Source organism: Culex pipiens, chromosome 1 (assembly GCF_016801865.2).
Source record: "Culex pipiens pallens isolate TS chromosome 1, TS_CPP_V2, whole genome shotgun sequence".
NCBI classification, from domain to species: Eukaryota; Metazoa; Arthropoda; class Insecta; order Diptera; family Culicidae; genus Culex; species Culex pipiens.
The window spans coordinates 97,987,535-98,011,892 of NC_068937.1; the positions used below are offsets into that span (position 1 = coordinate 97,987,535).

At 36.5% G+C, this 24,358-nt stretch overlaps 1 protein-coding gene and 1 pseudogene across 2 annotated transcripts in view; both read right to left on the reverse strand.

The window, feature by feature from the left end:
- LOC120427676 (uncharacterized) overlaps nucleotides 1-24,358 on the reverse strand; it is a 378,463-nt gene extending 354,105 nt beyond the window's left edge. Inside the window, exons 1-2 of one of the 2 annotated variants that reach the window (XM_052706058.1) lie at nucleotides 23,967-24,358; nucleotides 18,095-18,452 (exon numbers count right to left, since the gene is read on the reverse strand). The gene's annotated coding sequence lies outside the window, so the exon portion shown is untranslated. The remainder of the gene's footprint in view (nucleotides 1-18,094; nucleotides 18,453-23,966) is intronic. The other variant, XM_052706059.1, reaches the window with a different exon arrangement.
- Nucleotides 9,544-13,676, reverse strand: LOC120423717 (uncharacterized; annotated as a pseudogene).

Sequence of the window (24,358 nt, forward strand, 5' to 3'; positions counted from 1 at the left end):
AATCGTAAAACTATGAGAAAAACTGCGATTGGCCAAAAAGTTAATACCGTAGGCTTATAGTCCATGAAATTCCCTAACTTTTGACCTATGGGAGTATGGGTATTGGAGGCTGTTGCCAAAAGTTATTAAGATTTAAAAAAAATCCATTTTTAACAGTAATTTGCAAAAGCTATGAGAAAAAGTCAAACCAATCCTGGATGTCTATAGCACATTTTGAAGGGCTTCAAAAAACCTTTCGAATGCATCTAAGAGAGTTGGAATTGATGAAGTTTTACGGAAATGCGAACAATTTTAAGATTTTTCATGTTTTTTGGACCTCAAACTTCAATGCCCGTTTTACCCCATTTCCCTTTGTCGTAGAGGGCTCATATTTGACATGAGTTCATCTCATGTATAGACAAACAAACGCTGAAAGTTTCATCCAAATCGGAGCACCTCGATACGACCTGTTTCACATCGGTGAAAAACTCGCTCTTAAGCAACGCGGTGAGCTAAAATTGGTCCAGGAATTTCGGAGATATAAGGGCTTTTGTTAATTTGATTTGGTTAACCGCGGTGGATTTTCTTGAAATAATTCGAACTGTCAAAAATCCACCAAAACATCTACCACATTGATCACACAAAAAACTGTGGTAGAAAAATATCCACCGGTAGATCCTTTGGTGGATTTTTGACAGTTCGAAATATTTCAAGAAAATCCACCGCGGTTAACCAAATCAAATTAACAAAAGCCCTATAATGTTTTGAAGAAATTGTTGTTTACGTAAATTGTTTACAAAACGCAATTTTTTGTACCATCTTTTCCAAACAATATTGTACGATCAGTACCTAGCTGGACTCGGTCACTGGAAACGACCGGCGACACAGTGACCGACGAAATAGGCGGCGGGCCAGATGCGGGCATAAAAATGTCAAAATCTCTTCCCCCCTCACTTCGTCTCACCATCCAGCTGCAACTTTGTTGACAAACAAACGGAGCACGCGGTCGCATGATGGCGGCATCGAGCCAGAATTAGGGGTGATCATGTGATTAAAAATGAAGTTTTTTCAAGAAAAATAATATTTTTCCGACCAAATAAAAAAATTGCGAGCATGTTCAAACAATTATTCCTGATGTCAGAGAAGTGATAAAAAAGCAAAATTTTAATCCATAATTTTTCTATAAATTGATTTTTTTTTCACTCCAACTGGGAACCCCTAGGTTATCCACGACCGTTTCCAATGACCGTGAGAAGATGCCAGAAAATCCAGCTACGAGCTAAATCCACAATAGAGTATGAGTGTAATTATTTTGGCCTAGCGAAACCAAATGGGTCCTAAAATTAAGCTTAGATTTGTGATATTATTGTTCACAACGATAAAGCTTATTTTTCTGTGTACAATGACCTTTTGAATGTCCTCAAAGGATTTAAAATGGATTTTTAATTATTTTTTTAAAAATCTAACTTCACGGCCCTTCTTGACAGAAAAGGTCCTACTTGACAGCTCGTTCCAAGGGGACCATAGTTGATCCATCGAAAAAATGTTGTCTTGTCAATATTTTTTTTGCATTAAAATGAAAAAAAGTGATCAGAAATGGTTTTTAATCGTGTTTTTTACCGTTGTACATAAAAATTTACCTAGGGCTTTAGTACCCAATTGCTATACAACCCACAGATCACTCAAACCACTGTGTACACCTAGTTCCCTTCCACCCCGGGATTCAAACTGATGACCTTTGGATTGCGAGTCCAACTGCCGACCAGCATGACAACCTGGTCACCTGGAGTGACCTAACGACCTGACTTGACATTAAGGCCGGGACTGACCTTTACTTTCCCGTCCAACGGAAGGGCGTAATCAAGCATCAGTAATCAAGCGTCAGCAAAGGCATAAATGACGCATGAGCTTAGTAAAATAATTAAAAGAATTATAAAAAATAAAAAATAAAATACGTGTCTTCTACACCCAAAATTGTAAATGTAAAAATGTCAAACAGAAATGTAAAATGTCTACAGAACGGCAGCAAAAACTTTTTTCAACGAATACTGTCAAAAACAATTGTTTACACATGCTTTATTGTTATTTTTGAATAAAAAGCTAAGACAATAATGCATGAAATGCTTGAATTTTGACTTCATTTCATCTTGATGGTTTTAATGGAATTTTGTTTTTGCAAAAATCTCTATTGATTTATTTTACTTTTAGACATTATTTTCGCTAAGATCAAAAACTCGAGCAAAACAATGTCAATGGGCCAATATGAATGTTTAAACAAATAAATAACATTATTCGTTATTTTTTTTATTTTTTTTTTATTTTTTTTTTATTACACATCACATTTCCTTTCTCTTATCTGGCACCACTGCACTCATTCTGCAAACGCACACCACAACAGCATAACATGTTTCGCGGTCGCCTCACACAACATAACATCGCGTATGTGTGTATGTGTGCTTATATTTTTATGCTATTTTACCGCTTTGCCGATGCTTGCTTATTCGGCAAGCTGGTTCTTTTTGTTGTTGTTTCGTGTGTGAAACCATCATCAGAATCATCATCATTGAAGTGGCTTAAACTTTGCTTCAATGGTTTCTGTTTAACGAATGTACCTTTGTTCGGTTCGCGCAACATTATAGCTGCTGTCAAATCCCTAAAGAAGGGGTTTTTGACGTTTCTCGCATTTGCCTTCGCTTCGCTTTTCGTCCGTCGCGCTCGGCACTGGCAATGTTGTTTTATGTTGGTTTTATGTTGTTTATGCGGTTGGAGCGAAGTGTTTCAATGCCATCGCGCATAAATTTTGCTCGTTTCGCGAATCTATCAGAGAGCAAGTTTTTTCCTGGGGGTCATTTCACGCGTCAGTAAAGGCATAAATGGCGCAAGGGCTTAATAAAATAATTAGTAATAATAAATAAATTAATTAAAAAATGAATAGACAGACGATTAAAAAAAAATATAAAATTTGTGCACAGGAGCAAGGACTTTCAAAAAACATATTTTTTAAATTTCGATTTTTTTTAAACATTTTTCAAGGGATCAAAAAAGTATCTTTTTCGTGAATCTTTAGGATGGCGCAAAATCTGATATAGTCCAGACTCGATAATCCAAGGTCCTCGCAAAAAGTTCACTTCGTATAATGAAATCTTCATATACTCCCATCACGGAAAAAAAGTAGTTTATGCGACAAGTTGCAAAAAGAAGATGTTTTCAGCACGAGTCGGACATTTATCCAATGAGGTTTACCGAATTGGATAAACACGACGAGTGCTGCAAAAATCATGTTTTGCAACGAGTTGCTTACAACATTTTCTGCAATTCCGAAAAACGCTTTTTGAATGGAATTTAATGCCATATGTTAATGTGTTAAGTAAACTCACCGTTCAATTAAAAAAATATTGAAAAATGAGAAATACATTCAAATTGGTTCAAATTGAGGAAGTTTGTGACATATCGGAAAAAAAAATAGATTTCAAGTGCAGATCAGGAACGCACAAAATATAAAAGAAAAAAAAACTAGATAGGGATTTCCGGGAAACGGGAAATTTTCAACCAATTTCCCGGGAAATCCCGGAAATTCCCTAGAAATTTTAAATTTATGACAATTGTTCTGATCTTGGTTCTTATCAATATTTTGCAACAGCGATTACATGAAAATACATAATTTCAAATCGTACAATTGATCAAAAATTGATCTCAGGTATCTTTATTGAAATGTATTTAAAAGTGCAAAGTGTATGGACAATGAGTAAAGTGAATCCATACTCCACAATCATAAAATTTCTTTTAAACTTGACACATCACATTTTAAATTTAAAAAAAAAATCATTCAGAAATTATGTTTTTCATGACAAATTTCTTTTTCTAGAACAATTCATACTGGTTTCAGCTCATACACAAAACAGTAAAGCTTTTTGTGTTTCCTTGAAAATCTAATTTCTCTTGTTATTCTATTTGAAACAACTCAATGTTTTCAAATATTTGCTGCAAGTTTTTAAAATATGTTTGCTTTCTTTAGGCACCTTTAAAAAAAATCGATGTATGTAGTTTTTCGATGATTTTTATAGTGATTTTATTTTGACACACAGCTTAATAAATGAATTCTCAAAGCACAAACATTCATTGAAACCAATTCAATTTTGATTCAATTTGATCATGGGAAACAAAAACGTTAAAAAAACTCAATTTTGCTTTGGCAGGAAGGGGTTAGATATCTTTTTTAATGAAATAATATCAATTTTTCTATAAAAGCTTACTTAAATGTAACAATTTATTTTCATTAAACAAAATCTATCTTCAATTTTGAATGTTTCAGAAATAACATGACATGAAATTTTCTTTCCATCTGATTAATTCAATATCAACAGTAAATTGAATTGATTGAAATTCTTTTAAAATCTTTCATATTTTTTCTGCAAATTTTCAAAAATTGGTTCAAAAGAGTAAAGAAAATGTATAATCCCGCTTTAATTTCGGGAGTTTCCCGAGAAATTCACAAATTTCCAGGGTAACGGGAATTTTTTTTTTCGGGAAATCCCGGGAATTCCCGGGTTGGGAAATTGAACGCTCTAGATACATACAGTATGTAAAAAAAGTATTTACATCCCTTGGACACTATGCACAATTTGTGATGAAACATGTAAACAATTTAAAGTTTGACAGAAACCTAGTACTACGTTTTTTTCAGAAACTCATGCCGAACATTTTGCTATAAAAAGCTCATGAAAAGATGATTTCTATAAAAAGTTATATAACAAATACTATTACAGAAATAAAAAAAGGTGCAAAAAAAGTTTGTACACCTTTCGAAAAATTAACATAAATAATGTTATTTGTTGACAAATCACCATAAATCCAGTCTCCCAACTCCAAATAGGCATCCTTGACTGATTAAAAACATAATTTGGATTGAATATAAAGTTTACTAATTACTTAGTATGAAATTTATATAATTCTGGAAATTCTATATAAAACTTATCTAAACTTAATTTTGCAAACGTTCAATTTAACTAAATGTCAATATATTACCATAGAATTGCTAAATAAACATTTTGGAGTGGGTATAACACCGTTTGGGGGTCTAGTATCGCTAGAATAGATTTTTCATTGGAATTTCGTACCAACCCGGAATTACGTAGTCGGTAAATCCGCCGGCATCCGAACCGGTCCACGATTCACAAGTCAACCTATGTAGCACCAGAAAGGGCATAATATTTCCGATCTTTTGATACCCATACATCTAGGTTTTCTTTTAAACCCACGTTTTTAAATACCTAGGTAACCTTTTTATTTTATTTTTTGTATGTAATTTTGTAATTTTTGATCTCGTGGATCAAACTTACTTTTTGCTCAGGTATTTAAAAACGTGGGTTTTATAGAAAACCTAGATGTATGGGTATCAAAAGATCGGAAATTTTATGCCCTTTCCGATGCCACATAGGTTGACTTGTGAATTGTGGACCGGTTCGGATGCCGGCGGATTTTCCGACGACGTAATTCCGGGTTGGTACGAAATTCCAACGAAAAATTTATTCTATCGATACAAAGACCCCAAAACGGTGTTATACCCACTCCAAAATGTTTATTTAGCAATTCTATGGTAATATATTGACATTTAGTTAAATTAAAAGTTTTCAAAATTAAGTTTAGATAAGTTTTATATAGAATTTCCAGAGTTATATAAACTGTTGTACTAAGTAGTTAGTAAACTTTATATTCAATCCAAATTATTTTTTTAATCAGTCAAGGATGCCTATTTGGAGTTCGTAGACTGGATTTATGGTGATTTGTCAACAAATAACTTTATTTGTGTTAATTTTTTGAAAGGTGTACAAACTTTTTTTGCACCTTTTTTGATTTTTGTAATAGTATTTGTTATATAACTTTTTATAGAAATCATCTTTTCATGAGCATTTTGTAGCAAAATGTTTGGCATGAGTTTCTGAACAAAACGTAGTACTAGGTTTCTGTCAAACTTTAAATTGTTTACATGTTTTATCACAATATGTGCATAGTGCCCAAGGGGTGTAAATACTTTTTTTACATACTGTATCAAGATGCAGAGTTTAAATTATTTGCACATCACTTTTTTTATGCACAGCCCCAATGATCGAAAAAAATGGCAGAAGGAATCGATGGACAAAGTTTTATCAAAATCAAAAAATATAATGAGAAGTTGATTTACGGAAACGTAGAACATTGCTCTACATTTGAAAGACTAGTTTTGCGGTAAATAATTTGCAAAATAATACTTTAAATTTTATGGATGCAATATTTTGTAAATTTCATATATCAATTTAATTCTTTGAATTACGAAAAAAAATCACAATTCTAATGAAAAATACGTTTTAATTTAAAAATTTCTAATCACTTTTATACGTTCACAGCAATACACTGCGAGAATAAAGCATTCCATTCAACACATCTATTTGCTATCTACAGCTTCTGTTTAATACCACTCAAATCATTCGGAAATGTAACACCACGTGTGGCTTCCTGCAGGTCGAAGACTGCGGTTTCGACAGCAGCTCCCTACCCACTCCGACTCCGATTCACACGAACGCCGGCCTGCACCACATTCACTCCAAAGACGAAGGACATTGGTCGTGTCAATCAATCTCTATATTATGGGTAGCGGGTTTCATACTGGTTCAAGTGTAGGATAACTGTTGTTTTTGTGTGTGTGCAAATATATGTTTTAAATAGAGTAATGAGATGTTCCAAACATTTAACTTCAATTTAAATGTATGTCAAAGTAATCTCGCTCTGGTCACATCCTCGAAACATCCGCGCACAAATCATGAACACATTTGTGTGCTTGAAATTTATGAAGCGCCACATCCAGGAGATTGCCCAACATCTCACGCCGTCAATCTTACTCCGCAGCTCACACAGCTTGAAATGGGCCCTCCGAATTGGATGATGAGATGATCCGCGGTGATGTTTATCCAAGATAAACACGGAAAGTCAGGATTTGAACCAAATTTGGACATAATGTAAATAGGAACTTTTTAAACAGAATGTCAGACCTTAAATTTAGATTTGTATGATTTTTAGCAAGGACTCATAACAAATTATTCAAGACGCAAACCATTTCTGACAGATGAGTTATCTGTTCCACTCTTCAAACCTTCCGTGCTGTTTTGCTCAAATTTAGTTCAACTGGAAGGGGCTATTATTAAATTTGTGGCGCGACACTGTTATTGTTCATCCGCGCATTTACGCCACGTGATTCGCCGGGAAAATCTCCGGTCCGTGGTGCTGCATGGCCGAGTCATGAAATAAAACAGGCTAAAAATAATCACGCACTTTCGGACGGATCATCCCGGACGCGTGCCATGGAGCTGTCGCCGCCCCATGGAGCCCGGGTTCTTCGGCTTCCTCTCGCAGAGGTAATCGTTTTTGTTGTGGTTGAGGAATCCTCCGTTGTTGTTTATTTGCTTCACTCTATTTCTTCTTGTTTTTATGACCTCCAAAGTTTTTGTGGCACATATTATGTTAGGATGTTCCTTTTTGGGGTTTGATATGCCTCTAAATATTTATCAGAAATCACACTCAAACGGAAGATCGCTAACGCCAATAGTATAAATCGCTCGTCAAATGCGCAAATTGCGGTGAGAACCGCACAGCGAAGCTGTGCGCGCTATAACGACTTGGTCAAACTTGTCAACAAATTACACCGTCCCTGTTTTGGGTGCATGGTCCCATCCGTCCCCCGGCTAAACTAGTCCATTGGCCGCGGGGTCGTCGTCTCGGAAGTTTAAATGCTAGCAAATTGGTAGTTGTTGGTCTACAAGACACAGACGATAGCGAAGAGGCGATGGGATGGGGAGCTTGTCTAGTAACTTCGGCAAAGTGCCGGCGAATGATAAACAACCGCCCGGGGGAAAGGTCTTTGGGGTGTTTTAGTCACCAAAAAAAAAGTTGTGTCCACACGTGTGCGCCGTCGTCGGATATCACTCGTGGCAGATTTATTGGCCGGACAAATTGCGACTAGACGCGACCGCGAAGACCATGATAGAATGGCGCGACGGACAATTAGCATATGTCTCGAGATTTTTTTTAAAAAGGTCCAATAAACCAAATTTTCAGTTTTTGCTTTTTGTGTGTTTCAAAAACGGTTTCAAAAACACCCAAAAAGCAAAAACTGGAAATTTGGTTTATTGGACCTTTTCAAAAAAAACTCCAGATGTGTTGTTCTTTTTTTGGGTGTGTTTATTTTGGAAGGAGATGGAATCTCTCTTACGAGTGTTTGAAAGGGAGATGAAAAAAAATCAAACACTTCCATCAATTTATTCAACAGAATTATTGTCTTCGGAATTTTGCTGTGCATAACAGCATTCTATACATTCCATATTTTTATCTTGAACCCAAGCTCAAAAATCTTTGTTTTATAGATTTTTTTTTATTTGATACTCCTACAATCCAAGCTACAATCGCGCACATACAAATGTAAGTCCTCCTCGCATTTGTTCAAGATATTTTTTACTTTTCTTATGAAACATTATCCTTGCATTCCCAATGTCAAAAGAAGCCATTTTGCATCATCCCCGATGGTCCCGGTGGCATTTTTCGAGACGAGATTTGTCTGATCACGAATTCCGTCGGACGGGGATGTAAATGTTGCCCCCTCTATCTTCAATAGGGGAAATATACCCATTTTAAGCCTAATAAGCGGTCGTGTTTGAATGATGTTGGATAATCTGGAGTGTTCCTTGAAATTTACTAAACTATTTTCATCTTATTAAAAGTTATGCTATTCCAAGCATTTAAAAAAAATATTTCCCCAAATGTATTCTAATCAGTCGAGTGCATTGGGCCACGCCCATTTTCCTATTTTCAGCTTAGTTCTTTTTTCTTCCAGCGCTCTCTTGGGTCTGCTTAGTGCTGCCAAAATTGATGAAATTTTAAGCCAACACTCACGAAAAGTAGCATTTATAGAGAAAGTTTCCTGGCATTACTGGCTCACTCCAACAAGCGCTGCTGGTGGTGTTGGTGGCTACCCTTTGTTCTTTATTTGCCTTCGCTTTCGGCTCGGTTTTCTTCAGCCTTCGATTGGAATGGGTCGTCAAATGTCAAACGTCAAAAGACTTGGCGCGTTTGTTTTTTTTATGGCGCTTGCTAATTATTTACATGTTTCGGGTTTTTTTTCAAGTGCGACTAACTTATTTTCAAAAGAATATGTTGCCGGTAGATGGAAGCAATTTTATATCTTAAGCGCTTGGAAAACGTTAGCGCAATTGAAAAGATATTGACGGCGACTTTTGTTAAGCAGTTAACCTCCCATCTTGCGTGTGGATGTGTGTGCCAACAAAATGATGAGAAATGGTCGCGCAAAATAGAAATTATGATAAAAAGTGCATTAAATTTGATCTTTTTGTCCAGTAAATGGCATATATTTGCGTGCTTACTTGAGGCGGTGCTGTTGCTGGTAAGTTTATAGCCTAAATAGTATTTTTGGAGCTTTAATCGAGCATCAAACTCTCCATATGACGAAGATAGGTGTTTGATTCGAAAAGGTATGTTTCCTCTAGAAACCAAAAAAATAATTATTATAAAAACCGAGGGGGACGTCACTCCTGCGTTCACCGAGCGATAAAGCTCCCTTCTCTAACCTTCGCAGCACTATCTTTTGCTTTTCCGCTTTATGTTGCTTTAACTCGCGTTAACCGCGATAACTTGCTTTTTGGCTTACCTTTTGTTGCTTTCACGCATCAGACTGCTCGATTTTTTTGACAGCGAGAACTGTCAAACGCATATGACAGTTCTCGTTGTCAAATCAATCGAGCAGTTTGTTTTGCTGGAACCGATCGTCTGCCATCGGAATTTTAGACCGGTTCCCGTCACCGGAGAACTGCGACGACCACGAAAATGAGGTAGAACCTTCTTTTTCATCATCTTCCACCTTCCATCTAAAGGTTAAGTACCTGAACAAATTCGCCAAAGCCGCCGTTAATACGACCTGCAAGGACCTAGAGCGCCAATAGCTGAAGGAGACACGCAACCACCTGGATGCGGTTTCGGGGAAGTTGGTTTGCACCCGGTGCAACGTCGTGATGGACCACACCCGGAAAGGTTCCATCATTCCATTCCAGTGGAAGGCGCAGGAGCACTTGAAGAGTTTATGGAGGAAGGTAGAAGCGAAGGCGTCAGGGAAGGTCAAAAAGAAAGTTTCGTTCGTGGCGGAGCGTGAAGAAGTTGGAGAGCACACTGAGGAAGGTTTCGTCGTACGTGTCGTGTGAAACGCGGGTCAGGCAACATCCAGAAGGGACGCTTCACTTTGATCCGGACAGCGAGGGATTTGATGTGTTCCACGTACAACGTGATGATGGACCATACGCGGATGCATTCATCGATAGGCACCTGTCAACAAGTTCAAGAAGCGAAAAGTGGACCAGGACGATCCTGCAAAACACAATCAACCCTCCTACAAGGTTGAACGATACCCTTTCAAAACAACAGCTTCTAACGCCATCTCAAACCTGGCTGAACACTTGCTGAGTTAGCAGCTTCCGGATGGAATGTGCGAGGAGAGAAAATTGTGAAATCATTTAATCATATTTGAATTTTTAAATATATTCTATATATTTTCATATATTTATTTAGCGATGAAAGTTATGTATTAAATAAAAATAAATGTATTGCGCCTCCAGCTTGTGCCGATCGTCTTCCGGAAGGCATTCCAAATCCACGTTCACTTCTTCCTCATCCAGTGTTTCAATGCTTTCGGGGTCCGTCTGCGTCCTCCAATTATGCTGCGCTCATCGTCGTCGCTGATCGTTAGCCGCATCAGGTACTCTTCGTTTAGCTAAGCGTTACAAACGGATTCATACCCTTCGTTGTCGGCGATCGTCATCCGCAGCTGGAGCAGAGCGCTACCGAACGCTTCCAATGGCCATCGATTTCTTACCAGTCGTTTCCGCGGCCAGTTTGAACACGGCACAGGCCATCAGCGTTTTGGGGCAACCTCCGCCGTACACGATACGGACCTCTTTGACGGTAGCGGCCAGCATGCAAAGGGCGTCGTGCAGCGAACGATCCGCTTCGTCGGTGATCTGCTGGGTTGTCCCACGGATTACGACGGTACAGATCCTCCTAAGGGAACTCTCGAAGCGCAGCAGCGTGTCCTCGCCGATCATGACCTGCCAGATCTGATTGCAACGACCGAGACGAACCGGGTTGGTCCGGGTTGTCACCTTGTCCTTAATTTTGTCCTACTCGGTGACCTCCAGCTCGGCAATCTTAGCTATCGAATCCATCTTGATGCTCTATGCAATAACCTTGAACTTGACCGTGTCCATTGGCGTGTTGGCGATCAAGATCTTTGCGTTCTCGATGCGTTTCGACTGGTGCACTGCACACCGCGCTTGTCCAACAGGAAACCCTCGTTCAGAAACGACTTCTCAAAGCAACCACCGGTCTTTTTTATGCGCTGAATCGCGGTCAATTCCCCGGATCACTTCAACCGCATCACGGCATCGACGACCAGCTTGGCCAAGTACTACTTTTGCTGGGACCGAATCTACGAGCTGAGCGTCGTCCAGGCAATGTTCATCAAATTCTTCCATGAACTTTTCCGCATCCTTCGAATTGTCCTGAGCTACGGCAATCAGCACCGAACGTGCCGCCTGCGTGGACGCTCTCCACCCGGCGATAATCGTCTGCGGGTGCAACATTTGCTCGTTCAGCTTTTCCGGCTCGCGCAGCAACTCCGACGCCAGCACCGTCGCGGAAGTCGTTCTATCACCAACCTCGTTGTCAAAGAAGCGACTCATGTCCTCGAGGATCTTCGCCGCCGGATTTTTTACGCCGACCGCCTTCAGAATCGTCGCTCCGTCGATGGTGACCTCAACCTATCCGGCGCTGCGGCCGTGCGCCACCAGAATAATGTCCATTCCCTTCGGGCCGAGTGTGCTCTTGACCAGGTCGCCGATCGCGATTGCCCCCGCAAACGAGGATAGCCGGGCTATTTCCCCCTTCTCCTCCTCGGCAAACGTTTCGGTGATTCGCTGGGGAAAGATCACAATCACAAACAACAATAAAAATCACAATTAAAATCACTGCTAAACAACAAAATTACCCGGAAACTTTTCTCCTGCGGAGCAATTTTTCTGGCCGTTGACAAAAAAAGCAAAGTTTTGCTTTGAATGTTTCTATCTGTCAAAACTGCTTGAAAAAACAAAAACAAATACCGAGTTGCCAAACATGACCAAAAACTGCTCGACGGCAAGGTTGCAAGATAAATTTCCCTGGTTCAAAAGTCGAGCAGAAACTGGTCGCTTTAACTCGCTTTAACGCGCGTTAACTTGCGATAACTTGCTTTAAGGCGGCGTTATGTGAAAACTCGGCACGATGAGTAGCGTTGATGCTTTTCGAGCCAGTTTTTGTGCGTTTTCGTGTGTTATCGCGGAGTGACATTCCCCTCGATAAAAACTGCTTCCGACAAGCACAAAGCTACCACGTCGCAGGCACAGGTAATATCAAGCATGTTTGGTCGAAACCGTCTGAAGTGAAAACCAGTATATATAGATCTAGGGTTTTTTCTCAAAATTTATTTTCCCTAAAAGAGCACTCAGCTAGCAAAATCTAAACTTAGAAACATGTACCCTCTCTGCAAAGGCTTATGAATTGATCTCAGTTGAAAAGTTCTCCAAATCTCTGAATTGCAAATGTAACATCCTGGAACAGAACTGCTAAATTCTAATAAAAACACAAATTGAAATTGAAATTGAAAACCAGTATAGCAGAGTTTCCTTAGAGAGTTGTTGTGTTAATTGCTCTCGTCTGGATGGTTGAATGAAATTTCAGATGAAAAAAATTAAAAAGAAATATATTCTTTTAATAATACCAATGTAAAAAAAGAAAATTAGAAACAACATATTTGCTGTACAGGTATTTTTGATTCTGACTTAAAACATTGATAAAAATAAATTAGAAAAACCATGCAACAAAGTTAGTAAATAATAAATTCAAATATTCTGGTTTAAAACAAAAACAAAATCTTCTATTTTATTAATGATATTTATGATTTTGCCATTTAATTAATTTAATTGAAAAAAAAATATATTTCTTAATTATTTTTCATGCGAGAAAATCATTGAATAGATTTATGCTCTAAATGCTCTCTATGATTTTTAAACATTTCTTATTTTCTTATTTTCTTATATTTTATTTAATTTGGTAATCTTCTGAAATTAGAAAGAAAAACCCCCTATTTTATCTTTATTTTTCAAGCAAAGAAATCAGTGAAGAGTCCTTCGCTCTAAATGCTCTCTATTAAAATTTTCCATTTCTTTACCTGTTTTCTAAATATTTTTTATTTTTAAAGCAAGGAAATCAGTGAAGAGTTTAAGCTCTATGTGCTCTCCATGGATTTTTTTTTCATTTATTACCTGTATTCTAAATTTTTAATATTGAAATTAATATCTGGTTCAATTTTCAGTTTTATACAATAATATTAAACCAGAGATTTTTAAATCTATAATAACATTTAAAATTACCATAAAATGTGTTTCCAGCCCTTTTGAAATGTTAGGTATGATTATATAATTATGAATTATCTCGTGAATTATGTTTTATTTAAAAAAGCAGACAGTTAAACAAAAGTTTAAATTTGCAACATTGAAAAACGAATGAATACTTATCACAAATTTTAACTTCAAGAGGCTGTCTACCAACATACACCCAAACGGCGGTCGCATGATTGTGATGCATGACGGCATGAAAGTATATCAGAATCTGCATGAAAACTGTCCTCATGCATTTTTTGCGATATAGGGGTATGACATTTTTGCCCGTTACCGACAATTATCGACATTACCGACGGCTTTTTGGTTGTATTTCACCGAATAAAACCTTAACAGAACAAGGATTGAACCACCAACTTCTTAGATATTGATCCGACATGCTTCCACCGCACCATGGACGCTTGATAAAATGCGAGTGAAAGAGCACCAACATATTCTTCTCTTTGGAGTGTTGCTCGGGGACGGGCCAGCATTATATGTGTTGGTGAGAACTGCAGATCGCTGAAATGTTTACACGCGGGCAAAAATGATCTACGGGCTTGCTGCAAAAAATGTTACAAAATGTGACATTTTCTGCAGCAAATCCACTGTTGCAGATTTTGAGATATATTTTTCCTTTGGTTGAAGGATAAGTAAAATGACACTGTTATTTGGACAGCGTCAATTTCGTGAAATTCTCCAATTTTCTCAAATCAATGTTTAAAGATTACAACGTTAAGCAGTGTGTTAGCTTTTCTTGAAAATTTCCTGAATTAAATCATATTTTCATTCTCCCTACTGAGAATTTGTCTACCAGATTTTTTAAATATATACTTTTATGAGGAATAAGAGATAAATTGGTTTATTGAAGTATAAATAAAATGAGCTTGTTAATATTATTTTTGATTGTTAAAATCAGACCTTTTCCGAATCTTTCAGAATCCCGTTTATTTATCATATATTTGATCATTCCGTTTGATGGTTTTCGTATAAATTTAAAATTTTCAGCCATGATTTCTGTTATTCAAAGAATTGCAAAATATCTATGAATTTTCTTTAAATATTTTTTCTACTCAATTATGATTTTTTTGAAAATTTCTTGGATGTTTTTAAATTTGTGCTTAATGAGCATAAAAAAATTGCAATGGGAGGTAAAAACGTTAAAAAAATATTTTGCTAAATGCTGCTGGAGATCCAAGTTATTTTAATCATTTTAAATCTTGTTTTGGTTTCGAATTAAAAAATAAATTAAATTGATAAAATAGATGGAAATTAGAGAAAAATGCTTAGCTGAGCAATTCTCTCCGAAATTGGTCTTTTTTTTTTATTTTAACTTTTGTATTTTTTAATCCGACTGAAACTTTTTTGGTGCCTTCGGTATGTCCAAAGAAGCCATTTTGCATCATTAGTTTGTCCCGATAATTTTCCATACAAATTTGACAGCTGTCCATACAAAAATGATGTATGAAAATTCAAAAATCTGTATCTTTTGAAGGAATTTTTTGATCGATTTGGTGTCAAAGTTGTAGGTATGGATAAGGACTACACTGAAAAAAATTATACACGGTAAAAAATGGGGATTTTTAATTAAACTTTTTGTCACTAAAACTTAATTTGCAAAATAACACTATTTTTATTTTTTTTTTCATTATTTGATATGTTTTAGGGGACATCAGAAATTTACAGAATGGGCAAACAATCTTTGACCGAGTTATGATTTTTTGAATCAATACTGATTTTTTAAAAAAATCGAAAAACTAGTCGCAAAAATTTTTCAACTTCATTTTTCGATGTAAAATCAAATTTGCAATCAAAAAGTACTTTTGTGAAATTTTGATAAAGTGCACCGTTTTCAAGTTATAACCATTTTTAGGTAACTTTTTTGAAAATAGTAGCAGTTTTTATTTTTTTTAAATTAGTGCCCGTGTTTGGGCATTCTTGAAAGAAATATTTTGAAAAGCTGAGAAAATTCTCTATATTTTGCTTTTCTGATCTTTTTTGATACGACCCTTAGTTGCTGCGATATTGCCATGCAAAGGTTTAAAAACAGGAAAAATTGATGTTTTCTAAGTCTCATCCAAACAACACACCATTTTCTAACGTCGATATCTCAGCAACTAATGGTCCGATTGACAATGTTAAAACATGAAACATTCGTGAAATTTTTCGATCTTTTCGAGAACAATATTTGCAATAATTTTAAATCAAGAGTAACATTTCAAAAGGGCGTAATATTGAATGTTTAACCCTTTTGAAATGTTAGTCCTGATTTTTAACATTTTAATTTTTTTTAACAATTTTAACATTGAAAATCGGACGATTAGTTGCTGAGATATCGACATTAGAAAATGGTGGGTTGTTTGGGTGAGACTTGGAAAACATCAAATTTCCTGTTTTTAAATCTTTGCTTGGCAATATCTCAGCAACTAAGGGTCGTATCAACAAAGTTCAGGAAAGCAAAATATAGAGAATTTTCTCAGCTTTTCAAAATATTTTTTCAAGAATGGGCAAACATGGGCATTTATTTAAAAAAATTAAAAACTGCTACTTTTTTTTAAAAAGTTACCAAAAATGGTTACAACTTGAAAACGGTGCACTTTATCAAAATTTCACTAAAGTACTTTTTGATTGCAAATTTGATATTACAACGAAAAATGAAGTTGAAAAATTTTTGCAACCAGTGTTTCGGTTTTTTGAAAAAATCAGTATTGGTTCAAAAATCATAACTCGTTCAAAGATTGTTTGCCCATTCTGAAAATTTCTGAAAAGTTGGCTTTTGATGTCCCCTAAAACATATCAGAAAATGACAAAAAATTAATAAAATGTTTTTTTGGAAAATCAATTTTTAGTGACAAAAAGTGAAATTAAAAATCACCCAATTTTTTTTACCATGAATCATATTTTTTCAGTGAAGTCTTTATCCATACCTACAACTTTGCCTTGGTGTCTTCGGCAATTGATCAAAAAATTCCTTCGAAAGATACAGATTTTCGAATTTTCATAAATCATTTTTGTATGGACAGCTGCCAAATTTGTATGGAAAATTACATGGACAAACTCATGATGCAAAATGGTCTCTTTGGGCATACCGAAGGTATCAAAAAGTTTCAGTCGGATTAAAAAATACAAAAAAAAAAAATGAATGACCGAAATCTCAGAGAATTGCTCCATGTAGATTTTGAAAAGTTCAATGAAGAAAAATCAGAATGTCTACCCAAAGGGTGAAAAATTAAATGAAAGGGCAATGTAACCCAACTCATGCTCTACGAAATGTTAAAAGAAATTTGAAAGAAATATTAGTGTTGGTGTAAATGGCAGCATTTGAACGAAAAGGTAAAGCGCCATCCGAGAGAATAAAGAACACGATCTGGTAGTATAAAGGTACTGTGAACGGCGAGATTGGCGAGAGCTTTATTCTCATGGGTTCATTTTCAAAGCAGTTCATCAACCAAAAAAAAAGTGCCGGTATCTAAACTCGAATCAAAGACCATTGACATATCGAACCGCGCCTTTGCCGTATCGGCCACTAAAGTTCGATGACTATGCGATGGTTATTTGGCAATATAAGCCACTCAATGGGATGAACTGTTTCAATCAACTCTTATGGCAGAAGGGTATCCAGTAGACATACCTTTCCCCCAAATATGAGCCTGATTGGTTGAAACTATCACAGTTCTTTCTTGGGACTGACTGGGATTGTTTTCGATTAGATTAGATGAATTATTTTTTTTTTTTTCATAACTTATTTTTATTAGGTCCTTTTAGGTGCTGTGACCAGGTTAGGACCGAGGATCATTAGATGAATTATAACAAGGATGATTATAACTTAATGTTGAACATTTGATCAGACAAACGATGAGATACTCTCAATTCGAGCCCACTCTCAACTCAATCGAACCAGATCAGCAGGTTCGACCTACCGTGAAACAAGATATGCGATCCTAATTCAGATGTTCGGACGAGTGCATTGTGACCACTTCAAGATATGATAAGAGCGATACTTCTTTATCCAATCCTCCCCACGTTCGGTTCACCAAACAAGCTTCCACCTTTATCTTCCACAAAAGGGTCGTCCATTCACGAAGCTTTCATCTCCAAAACCAATTCAGAACACATCAACCCATCCTCTCAGTTACAGCTTGAGAAAGAGCCACTGAACTCCCTGCCCGGGGTAAACCCACGTGGCTTGCTCTCCACACCTCACCCCACCAAACAATCTGTATACATATTTGGTGTTCTCTTATTCATCTCTCGTGGGCACGTGGACGACAAACAGAGCGTTTCTCCAAAATTAAATCACCTGGGCGGCGTCCGTCGGCGGTTCGTGGTGGACTGACCAGACAGAATTATTCGATGAAGGAAAGAAATTAAGGTATGGTATATATATTTATAACCGTCTTCGCAGACGGTCGACTTTGGGGACCACGACCAGATGATGCCGCCGCGTGGAGCAGATATTCGTGGGATTCAACAAGACGAGAAGCACCAACACCGCAAAACCAAACCAGATTTCCAAGGAAACACCCTTTTTCGAGTGGTTTTGTATCTTCAACTTTTATATATTTTTTCTTCTTCTCAATTTTGCAGACATTATCACTTCACCCATGATTTACCTTTTCGCTTTTATTTCTTTTATTTATTTCTCGGCACCGCAAACTTCTCCGAAGTCGAAGGTAAACAATATTTCTTAAGCTTCTTTTCTTTTTTTTCACTTCTTTTCAGAGGTAGGGGTTTTCCTTTCCAAGCACAAACACTTTTCTTTTTCCCAACCAGCTCACTCACCTAGCCACACTTTTCTTTCTTTTCTTTCCGATCGAGTGACGATCTGCTCACTCGTGATCGCTCTCAAAAGCGCGCGCTCATTTTCACTGCAAAACTGTGATTTTCAGCTCTTCTCTCTTTCATTCTTTCTTCGCTGCAATCAGCTTGACGACTTGCACTTGGTTTCACTTTCACTGGCACTGACTGCGGCTGCAAATAGCAGAAAAAGGTTGACGAAATCGAACGAATGGAAAAACTTTTGCTCTGATTTTAACGAGACTTACACTGCACTTGGTTGGCGGCCCAGGTGTGTTGTTGCACGTGGGATCGTGTGTGTGCTTGTTTTTGCCTTCCTCACCTTACTGAGGAAAGGCTATAAAATCACTCAGAAAACGAACTTCTTAGTTTTACCTCCTAGACCCACCTTCATGTATACATATCGACTCAGAATCAAATTCTGAGCAAATGTCTGTGTGTGTGTGTGTGTAGGGATGTGGGTCTGTGCACCAAAAAATATGCACTCGATTATCTCAGCACTGGCTAAACCGATTTGGACCGTTTTGGTCTCATTCGATTCGTCTTGGGGTCCCATAAGTCCCTATTGAAAATTATGAAGTTTAGTAAAGTACTTCAAAAGTTATGCTAAAAAAACGATTTTAACAAAAGTCCGGAAGATTCTAAAAAGGGTGGTTTTTGTAAGAAAACCCGTCATGCTATACATTTTTAGAAAGGTAATAAAAAGACCTTTCCAATGCGTCAAAAACATTTAAGATCTGACAACCCTATCAAAAGTTATAAGCACTTAAGTGTTATTTATGCACTTTTTGGAGGCCGGATCTCGAATATTTCGATGAAAACGTTGTCCGGATTTATCATGCGACCTGTCGTTGGATAGGTAATTAAAAGCCCTTTGCAACGAGTTCAAAAGATTGCAGATCTGACAACCCTATCAAAAGTTATACGCACTTAAGTGTTATTTATGAACTTTTTTCAGGCCGGATCTATCATGCGACAGGTCGTTGGATAGGTGATCAAAAAACCTTTCCAACGAGTTTTATAGATTGCAGATCTGACAACCCTATCAAAAGTTATGAGCACATAAGAGCCCTGAATTATGAAGATCTGACTATACCCAATCTGACGGTATGAATAATGAATCAAGTTGATAGAACACTGAAAGGTCCGCCCTTTTGTATCTATTTTGGATAGCATTACCCTCTAAATGTGAGGAAGGCACCAACCACCTAAGGGTGGATTAAGTAATGTTTTTTTTTAAATTTAGCTGGTTCCAACAATTTTTTTTCAGATTTTTGAGTTCTTCAACCATAATTGATCTATTTTTAGGATTTTATAGGCCTTTTCAACGATTACAGTATGTAAAAAAAGTATTTACACCCCTTGGGCACTATGCACATTTTGTGATGAAACATGTAAAAATTTAAAGTTTGACAGGAACCTAGTACTACGTTTTGTTCAGAAACTCATGCCAAACATTTTGCTACAAAAAGCTCATGAAAAGATGATTTCTATAAAAAGTTATATAACAAATACTATTACGAAAATAAAAAAGGTGCAAAAAAAGTTTGTACACCTTTCGAAAAATTAACATAAATAATGTTATTTGTTGACAAATCACCATAAATCTAGTCTCCCAACTCCAAATAAGCATCCTTGACTGATTAAAAAATATATTTGGATTGAATATAAAGTTTACTAACTACTTAGTATAAAAGTTTATATAACTCTGGAAATTCTATATAAAACTTATCTAAACTTAATTTGCAAACTTTTAATTCAACTAAATGTCAAAAAGTAAGTTTGATCCACGAGAACAAAAATTACGAAAATTCATACATTTTTGGCAGGTTGCTCAAACGAAACCATAACAACGTTTTTGCTTAGGTATTTAAAAACGTGGGTTTCATAGAAAACCTGGATGTATGGGTATCAAAAGATCGGAAATTTTATGCCCTTTCTGTTGCCACATAGATTGACTTGTGAATTGTGGACCGGTTCAGATGCCGGCGGATTTTCCGACGACGTAATTCCGGGTTGGTACGAAATTCCAACGAAAAATCTATTCTATCGATACAAATACCCCCAAAACGGTGTTATACCCACTCCAAAATGTTGATTTAGCAATTCTATGGTAATATATTGACATTTAGTTGAAATACAAGTTTGCAAAATTAAGTTAAGATAAGTTTTATATAGAATTTCCAGAGTTATATAAACTTTTAGACTATTGGAGCGTTATGTTATGTCAAAATGTTGAAAATTTCCGCTAAATATTTACAATTCTAGCTAAACAATGCAAAAGGGCCGTTGTGGGTTTGGTAACAAAGAGTGTATCCCTTTCATGCCAGATGTAAACATCATCTAGCGTGAGCAGGACACACTTTTTGTTTTCAAACACACAACGGCCCTTTGGCATTGTTTTGCTAGAATTAATAAAAAACAGCAAACAAATAGGGTAAAATGGCCATCACCGGGCCTAACGCAAATTTTCGCGGACTCTCACCATCACCAATCGTTTCCTCGGAATCTTTCGAAAAATGTCCAACTATATTTTTATCATGCAACTTTGCCCGCTGAATCTGAATCTGAGAATTGAGCGAAAGTGTCAAAATAATAAAATTGGTCATATTTTGTGTTTATATAAAAACCTGAATTGACTTTATAGCTGTCGGCCACCATTGCTAGTACCAACCACTAGTGTCTTCCTTTTAATCTACAAGGACTTCGCCGCCCTGGGCTCCTAAGTGTATGAAAGTATGGCACGGAGCGACGGCGCCGAATACCCATACTTACACAAAGAATTTTAGAGCGCCCGCCGCGGGATTCGAACCGGCGACCTCTGGATTGTGAGTCCAGTGCGCGGTCCGATTGATCCACACGGGCGGGATTGTGTTTATATGATTATTTTAAATAAATTAGAAGCTTCAAATCAGATTTTCATTAAAAAGGCAATATCTTAATTCAATTTATTCATAACGTGCAATAGATTTTTTTAGATCCGGCGTCAAAAAAGTGAACATTTAACACTAAAATGTGCTTAACTCAACCCTCTACTCCCCAATTTTTTTCCGAAATTTTTATTTTTCCCGTATTTACGAGATCATTTAGAGTAACTTTTGTTCTACGAAAAACTTTACTCGTCTTTTTTTATGTTTTTCTGGTTTCATTTTTGGTATTTTTATACCGTCTGTGAATTTTGGAAGGTTGAATATTACCTCTTTTATGATGTAATTTTACCTCAATTTAGACTGAAAAAGTGACATTACACCATAAAAGTGGTAAAATTACACATTTCCAGAGGTAAAATTACACCTTTTTTCTGACATAAAAGATGTATCCCTTCCCAGATGTAATATTACCATGATTTTTTTTTCTGTGTATGGGTCAAAAAATGATACACATATCCTTATTTCTTAATAACAAAAACAAACTAAATAATATTGAAAATCTTTTAACGTATAACTGTTCTGTGTAAATTTGGAAGGTTGAATATAACCTCTTTTATGATGTAATTTTACATCAATTTAACCTGAACACATTAACCTGTGACATTTCATCAGAAAAGTGTTAAAATTACACATTTTCAAAGGTAAAATTTCACATTTCTCTGACATAAAAAATGTACCCCTTCCCAGATGTGTTGTTTACTAAAATTTTCCCAAAATATGGTGGAATGTGATGGACTCTACCTTAAATGCGTTTGAAAATTGACCTAATCTCACCCCATTGGCATTGGGTCAAATAAAACACATGACGCTTAAATACAAAGATATGGTAAAAACAAGTCATCCTACACAGTAAAACAATCATATTATATCTGGGAAGGGGTAAATTTGTTATGTCAGAAAAAAAAAACATTTGTAATTTTATCACTTTTCTGGTGTAATGTCACTTTTTCAGTACAAATTGAGGTAAAATTACATCATAAAAGAGGTAATATTCAGCCTTCCAATATGACACCTTCCAAATTTACATTTTTCTTTTACTGTGAACAGTGTTTTTTGTTCGAGGGAATCGTAAATATATGCTACAATGTTTGAATAGAGATTTTCAAACATTTGGGTACTTTTCAAGCAATTCCAACAAAAATCAAGAGGTCATTTTTGGCAAAAAACGTATCTCAATTTTAGACAGCTGCCAAAATAAAAGGAATTGTTCTAGGAACGATTTTATTTAAGCTAAGTCATCTTAAGATGTCCCCTACACAATAAGCAATAAATAGTCAACAGAAGGAGGATATGTAACTGTGGATATCTGAAATTGGCTAGACTAGCTGTACAGTCCAGACTCGATTATCCGAAGGCCTTAGCAAAATTTCACTTCGGATAATCGAATCACAAACAAAAATTTGTTTCGCTCTTATTTTTGATTGTCGAGCTTAAGAAATGGAACCCCTGAACTACTCTAAAGTGATTTAGATTTTTTAAATCCAAGATGGCGGCCGAAATGGCAGCGATGGAATTTTGAAAAATACATTTTTTAATTTAATAGGCAATCAACCATTCAAATTTGACTAAAATGTGGTCGCAGAACTCGAATTTGATGTTAAAGCAAGAAAATAAAAAAAAAACCAAAACCTTTTTTTTTGTTTGTGACTCGATTATCCCAAGTCCCATACAAACCTTCGGATAATCGAGTCTAGACTGTATGTACACAGAAAAAAAAATCATGGTAATATTACATCTGGGAAGGGGTACAACTTTTATGTCAGAAAAAATGTGTAATTTTACCTATGAAAATATGTAATTTTACCACTTTTCTGTTGTAATGTCGCTTTTTCAGTCTAAATTGAGGTAAAATTACATCATAAAAAGGTAATATTTAACCTTCCAAAATTACTCCTTCCAAATTTACCCAATTTTTTACTGTGTAATTCAAGAACATGATTCAATGCAATGTGACATGATGCATTTTTTTATGATAAAACCTAAATAAGGAATGTCAACAATGCTCGATGTTTTGTTGACAACAAAGTGGCTCAATAAATTACATTTATGTAAATTTAATACAAATTACACGTGCAGTAACGTGACTTGTGCATTTTGTTAAAAAGAAATGATTTGATCAGCTTAATTCTACATTCGAAGAACAAATTTAAACTAATGTACCATCAAATGAATTATTTGCTCATCATTCCCTCCCAATCCAGCTTCTTTCGAAAGGTTTTGTACCACGCTTGAAAACAAATTTTATTTTTAAGTCACTATAACCCACACACGCACACACCCACCAATCCCATTCCATCCAACCAAGTGCATCGCAGCTCGTCCGCTGCCTACCGGCTCAGTTACACACGTGTGTACTCTTCACCACGCGATCCAAGAGCTAGTTTTGGAACCCACGCGTCGTCGTCTTCACCGTCAATGCCCTATTAGAACATCAACAAACTCTGTACGACAATTCGCCTGAAAGCCCCTTTAACGGTACACATCAACCATAGCTTTTGCACCCAGATTTCTGTTACAGACATTTTAGTATCTTCAAAACTACGGGAACTATCGATATATTTTTTTATTCATCCCCTAAATTACTGTCTTCGTAGTTATTTACAACAAGGTTTGACTATTTTTACAATCAGATTCTTGCACGATTGGGTCCGTAAGTTTGACAAATTTTGAATAAGAAGATAACAACTTCCTTGGTTGCTGTGCACCCTTAAACAAAAAAAAAAAAACAAAACTCTGCTGCTCCAATGGTTGCACTAACCGGCTTTAGATGAATCATCCAGACTTTAATTCAATCATCTGGCTAATTGAATCGATCATCCGAATTAAGATCGAGCGATCGTTCGGCGAAACTGGTAATCACGGGGAAAACGGTTCGATCCCCGCTAAAATTTTTTTTTTTCTCTGCCTTTTTTGTCGTTATCTTCCCGCGCGCGTAAACGACCTCTTTTTATCGCGCGAATATTGTTTTCATTGGCACGATTGCGATCGACTAAGCACGGCTTAAACCCGAAACCAAAACAAACAAGATATCGTCGCGCGAACGCGCGCACACACACACAACCCGGCGAAGAATAAATACGAAAACACGCGATCTCGCAGGCCACGTTGCCACGAGAAATCGATCGATCGCCCGGAGAGATCGGCACGGTA